Consider the following 7,086-nt stretch of genomic DNA (forward strand, 5'->3'; position numbering starts at 1 on the left):
TATCCCGAACAAACTCATCCTGCTTTATTCCATTTCTCTTCAAACTGGGAGCCCCTCTCGAAGCAGTTCCATGGAAAACGAAGGGGATGAGCATTCCAAAGTGTGTCCTGCTGGAGCTGGAGCATTGTTAGCCGGGAAAACACCTCCAGATGGAGCTGCCAGGTGTCCTGAGCAATGGGGAAAAACCTGGATGGAAAAACATGAAGAACCTGGGAGCAGGTCTTAAAATGCAGAATGGTCACATTTAAATTCCCAGCTGGGGAGGGGATTATCCATGAAGACAATGCTTCATCCTGGATGAACATGGAATAACTGATGGCATACACCAATATGAGGTGAAAGGAGCTGGAAAGATTACACAAAAGGGATATTAACCAGGAACAGAGGCCTGGAAGTCCAAGGCCAAGTTCCTGGTGGACCAGTGAAAGGCATCGGGGTTGGGATGAGATGGGATTTGGTTCCATCCCAGTCATTCCACAATTCCACAATTTCCTGGATGTTTCTTCTGAGTGACACTCTCCACCCTTCCATGAGCAATTGGCTTTTCCCAGATTCTCTCCATGTTTTCTGCTCCTTGAAGAGGAAACCGCTCCCCCTTGCTGGCTGACCTGCACCTACTCAATCCATGGATGAGCTGATGGAAACTGGGAACATCCCAGATTTTGCCCCGTGGAGGAACAAGCATGGAAATTCCTTGGATCTCCATATTTTCCTGCCTATAAGGGACCTATTCCCAGTGTTCTCTCTACCTTGTCACCCATCTCCTCCGTCCCGACATTCCCTCTATCTCACTTTTCCCTTTTCCCATCCCACCCTTCCTCCCCACATCCCCCTGGAGCAGCCACAGCTGCTGCATCCATACGGAATTCCCTCCTTTCCACTCTTCCTGGCTGCCCTTCCCATTCCCTCTTCTCCTGGGCAACCCCAAAACTCCGGCAATCAAAGCCAAGACTCGGCAGCGGCTTTTTATCCCGAGGCTTTGGAAAGCCACATTCCTGCCCCACTCCAGTCCCATCCTACTCCAGCCAAGTGGGATGACGATGACACAGCAGGGCCTGGGTAGGATTTTTCCTCTTCCTTGTCCCGCTGCCAACGTCTTTGACCTCTGGATGAACTCCCCAAAAATTGCCTTTGGAGCTGCTCCCGCTTCTTTGACGTCCGCGACCAGTTGGAATTTAAATTCCCCTTTTTTTTTTTTTTTTTTTTTTGAGAGAGAGGGAATGAGAGAGGAGCAAGGAAGGGTGAGAGTTAAAATGGAAAAAAAGAATTAAAAATGGAAAAAAAAAAAAAGATGGATGAGAAGAAACCAAACCCAGAACTAAGGGAAATCTTGTGGTTGGAAAAAACTCGGGAAAGAGTGGGATAAGTCAAGGGTTCAGAATATATGGATCTCTTTGTTCCAAGAAAACAGCGGGAAAAGGTAACACGGCCTTATCTGGAGTCAGTTCCTGCTTCCCACGTCCCCTGGCAGGGTCATTCCCAGGCTGGGAATGTTGGAAATGTCCCTGGGTGAGATTCCAGAACCGCCAAGCTCCAGTCACGTGTCCAACCTTTGGAATCATCCATACATCACTTCTGTCTGAGGCAGAGGCCAAACTCCGGAATTTTGATGCTCAAAGCCTCCAAAAAAAGCCAAAATTTCAGCAACACCAGGACTGAGATGGACCGGAGAAGCAAATGGTAAAAAATTGCTGGAAATGGGAAAATTTACTCAATCAGGATAAAATTTTTGGAGGGTCAAAATTCCTTCCCAGAGAGATCAGGAAATGATGCTCTGCTTCCACTGAATTTATTTAGGATTTGTTTTCACTAAGTTCTAGAAAAACTGCACCACATCCAGCGGGAATTCCGTGGGATGTGGAACTTCTCGGAATCCTTGGACTTTTCCTAATTTATATTCTAAAAATGACCTGTGTAAGAAGAGCTCTTTAAAGCTCCAAATTCCAATTCAGTCAGAAGATCCTACACTTTCATTTTTAAAGGGTTTGTTCCCAAATGAAATTAAAAAGAAAAAATTCTTTTCTGCTCCAAAAAGATTTTGCTAGAGAGAAAATGTAATGCTTTAACTTGATTTTGGAGTTGGTTTTTGGGGGGGAATTTTGGGAGATGAACAAAGGGAGAAAGAAATGGTGGGGTGGGAATTTTGATGCCTCACAGATTTCCAAGGGGAAACTTCAGACTCTTCACCTGGAAATGGAGGATCCCAAATGCCAGAGGGAGCCTGGAGCTCTCAGGAGGCTCCAGGATCCCAGCAGTGTGTCCTAGAGGCTGGAAATAATGGAATTATGGAATGGTTTGGGTGGGAAGGGACTTCAAAGATGATGAAATTCCAACCCAAACACCTCCCACTATCCCAGGTGGATCCAAGCCCCAATGTCCAACCTGGCCTTGGACACTTCCAGGGATCCAGGGGCCACAACAAATCTGGGAATTCCAGCCCAGCCCCTCTTTACCCTCTGATATCCATTCTGATATCCCATCTCCATCCTCAGGTGGATTCCCATTCCCATGGCAGAAGATCCCCAGTGTCCTGGGATTTAACGGATCTGGGTTGGTCCTGGCCAGGAGATGAATCCCTTTGAGTCCTCACCAGTGCAGGCTGGGAATTCTGGTCTAAACTGGGATTTCTGGTGGATCACGGCATGGCCAGGGGGTGGTTGGGAAAGACATGGATCATTCCCAGTTTCTCCTGGGATTGAGCAAAATTCCCGCAGTTTTCAGCCTCTTTATGGTTGCAGCATTTGGGTGCAGCTGGGTTTAAACCTGGCCTGAGTCACTCAGATTCACCTTCCCAAACTTTAGGCTCAGCCAGAGTTGTGATTCCCAAAGCAAGCCAGGAACGGGGAATCTGGGAAAATATGGAAAAGCAGGAAAAGAGAATACAGGAGGTGTAGTGGATGGAGAAATATTCCAACAAAAGAGTGGATTTGGAGCTTCCCAGTTGAAGCTGAGATTCCAGGAGGCCTCTTAGGCTGAGGCTCCGGAGGAGCAACAGGAATTTCTCTCCTTGGAGCACCAGCCACGCTCATCCTGACTGGATTGGTGCCAGGGAAATTCCTGCAGGGATTTGGCTTTTGGGATTATGGCAGATGGGATTATCCATATTATTCCATTCCCTGTTCCCAAATTTGCTGTGGCTGTCCCTGGATCCCTGGAAGTGACGAAGGCCAGGTTGGACATTGGGGCTTGGATCCGCCTGGGATAGGGAAGGAAACAAATCCTCAATTTTTAAGATTCTATTAAAGTTATATAAAATATATTTAAAATTATGTATAAAATATATTTTAGAATTACATTAAAACTACATTAAAATATATTTTAAATAGATTAAAATATAGTAAGAATCACATTTAAAATATATTTTTAATTGCATTTAAAATATTTTCAAAACATATAGTTTAAAATTTTATTTTAAATTATATTTTAAATTATATAAAATATATTGGAAATTATACTGAATATTATATAAAAATTATACTGAAAATACATTAAGAATCATATTTAAATTATATTTTAAAATTACATTTAGAATGATGTTTAAAAATACTTTAAAATTATATTGAAAAGTAGATTTTAAATGATACGAAAGATATTGAAAATTGTATCAGCATTATATTGCAAATACATTAAGAATAATATTTAAAGTGTATTTTTAAATTACATTTAAAATTATATTAGAAAATAATATGTAAAAATATATTCAAATGCTATTTTAAAAATACATTTTAAAATATTTAAAAATACATTTAAGTTATATTTTAAATAATATTTGAAATTGTATTTAGTATTAATTAAAAATTATATAAAGATATATTTTAATTATATTTGAAGGTATATTTGTAATTTTAATGGAAATGTTATTTTAATTATATTTAGGACTATAAAAAATGCAAAACTATATATTATATATTTTAAATATTACACATTTTAAATGTTATATAATTTTCAATATAATGATAAATAATTATAACTATGTAATATTTTAAATATATAAAAACATATAGCATTTAAGACATATTAAAGTTATATTAATATTGAAACTATGTTAAAATTATATTTGAAATTACATAGAAATTATATTTAAATTATATTTTTGATTGTGCCTGAATTTTATTTAAATTTTATTTAAATTACATTTAAAATTTATATTAAAGATAAAAGATTGGTAAAATTCTCTCAACATTTTCCAGGCTGCCCCTGGATAACAGGACCAGGACACCCTGAATGAGCCACTCCCCCTTTTTTTTGGCTATTCATCCAGCTTTTGGGAATGCAGCACAAATCTTGGGAGGTGGGAATTTTTCCTTTGGACAACTTGGGAATGAGTCCCACAAGGCCTTTCCTGGCCATGCCCATCCCAGTTTTTGGCTGCCGCCCAGGGACAGGAGGTGACAGCCAGGCCAGGGCTGTCGGTGACGTCACCGAGTGCTCCCAGACATTTGTCCTCGGGAAGAGCCAAGCTCGGGATCGTCACCACCAACAAAGATTCCCTACAAAATCTGGGAGTGGGGACGTGCCGGCCCTGCCGTTCTGGCCTTTCCCTGCCTCCGTTCCCGGTGCTGTTTGCGCAAAGACGCCTTGGGAAGATCCCAATTATTCCTTCATTAATGAACTCTTGGCTCATGGAGCCTCCCTGTTAATGAGCTCCCTGCTCCAGCCTTGTTCACCTTAGAAAATGCCAGGAAGAGGAGCCAGGAATTCTCACCCAGCTCCGGCAGGCTCGGCAGTGGGAATTGTTGATCCCACAGCCCGGAAAATGGGAGCTCTGCTGAAGGAAAACAAGGATTCCAAAGGTGCCACCTAAAGTGAAGATCCCACTGATTCCATCTCATTTTTCCATGTCAATTCTCCCGGGAGCCTTCAGCCCCTCTGGAAACAGGATTTTCCCTCCAAATTTTGGCAAATTTAACTGGAAGTGTCCAAGGCCAGGTTGGAGCTACCTGGAATAATGGGAGGTGTCCCTGCCCATGGAATGGGATGATCCCTAAAGTCCTTTCCAACCCATTCCAAGACTCTGGAATTCTAGGAAGTGTGGGCTCAACCCGTGTTCTGTTTAAGGCAAATAATTATTCCCACCTCTGGAAAACAGCCCAAAGAATTGGAAAAAAAGGGAAAATAGGCTGCAGGAATTATGGATCTAAAAAGTTCCTTCAGCATATGGAAAACTTGGAATTAGGGAAATTCGCTGTCTGTCATGCTGATAAATTCTGTAAAGCCCAACTTCAGGATCGCTGGCAGAGCCAGAGGTGCCACAGTATATCCTTAAAACAGGAGCAGGGAGAATCCCAGACTGAATTCCATGGAATCCAGTGATTCATTGCCCAGCCCATCTTGACTGGGAAAAGTAGGAAGATCCATTTGGAACTAGTCCTAAGTCCTTACTCCAGGTTCCAGTGGAATTCCAGGTCCCAGTGGGTTCATGTCCCTCTGAGGAAAATCATTCCTTGGTATCTGTAGGATTCCCTCTGGGAGTCATGGGAACACCTTCAGTTCTCACAACATTCCCCAAATCTTGATCCAGAGCCCAAATCCAGTTCTGGAATAACCCAAAATCCACGTCCCAAAGAGCTGTGTCCTGCTCTCAGCTCATTCCCAGCTTTCCTGCTCTTTTCCCGAGCCTGATTTCCCTCCAGTAGTTCAATCCCATTTATTAGGATTTTATAGTTCTCCATAGGGTTTTTATATTTAGCTGCCTCCCCTGGAAAACCACATTTTTATGGATCTTGGATCCCACCCTTTTCCCTGCGGCTCCTCCAGGCGGATTTTTCCCCCTTTTTTTGTGTTTATATTCCAATTTTGGAGCTTAGCACTGGCTCGCATCCATCCTTTATTCCCATCCACCCATCCCAGAAATTCCTTATCAACAGGTCGGGTTTAAAAGGCCACAGTTTTTCCAGGATTGGGTCATCCTTGGCTCCTGGAGCCATTTGGCTCCAAGGGAAAAGTGGGAAAAGGGATCGGTTTACAGCCTGCTAAAGGTCAGCTGTGCCGCTCCTGGTTTTTAGAGGGGGAGACGTGAAATCTTTAAATATCAGGATAATATCCCTAAAAATAAAACCTCACAAAGCCTCATCAGCTCCATGCGCCTGTGGATTTTCCTCTGGGATGGGCAGGATTGATCTGAATCCCAAAGTTCTTGGGCCAAACCCAGAGGAAACCACTGCCAGTCAATGATTCCCTGCATTATCTGGTTATTTAAAGCAGGATTTTCCATGAGGAAACCAAGGGGAGAGAGGCCGAGGAATCAATCCCTGTTTGATTCCTGCAGGAAAATGGGAATTCAGAGCAGCTCCAGCTTCTGTGCCAAAGGCACCAAAACTGAAAATCGGGGAAAAATCCCGCTGGTTTGGGATTTTTTTCAGGAATCATCACAAATACCAGCTAAAAGGCTGGGAATAAACTCGCTCCATCCCTTTGGATGAGATTTTCCAGAGGGGGTGTGGAAGCCCCATTCCTGGAGGGATTTAAGGATGGAGATCTGGGAAAACTGGAAAAGGTGATTTAGGGATGGGCTAAAAAGGTGGAAAAGGCCAAAATCACGGAAAAATCTTTATTTCCCTCCATCTGTCCACAAATTCCACGTATTTTTCTAGGATCTCCATTTGTGAAAAGCTTTTCTGGGAATGAGAGAGGACTGGAGCTTCCCAGCTATCCAACATGCCAAAGATTAAAGCAGAAAGTTTTGGGATTTTGGCACGTCCTACCATTTATCCCTTTGGGAATCATCCCAATTATCGGCCTTTATTTGCAAACATGGAATTTTGGCCAGACAAGGAGTTGGCAGAGTGGATATTAGGGAATATCCATGGAATTCCAGGATGTGTTGGTGACTAGGATTTTTGGCAGCATACAGGCAGGCTTGTTCCAATCATGGAATAATCCAGGTTGGAAAATGATCCTGGAATTTCTGTCCTCACATTCCTGACTCTGAGTTTGGAGTCAGATCCAAACTCAGACTGGGTTCCAGGTGTGGATTTTTCCCACTCTGCACTTCCAAAGAATTCCATTTGTGGATGAACACTTTAATGGGGCTCCCAACTTGGTGATTCTGTAGAAAAATGGGAAATCAGGAATTTTAGGAGATCT

This window comes from Passer domesticus, chromosome 4, assembly GCF_036417665.1.
Source record: "Passer domesticus isolate bPasDom1 chromosome 4, bPasDom1.hap1, whole genome shotgun sequence".
NCBI classification, from domain to species: domain Eukaryota; kingdom Metazoa; phylum Chordata; class Aves; order Passeriformes; family Passeridae; genus Passer; species Passer domesticus.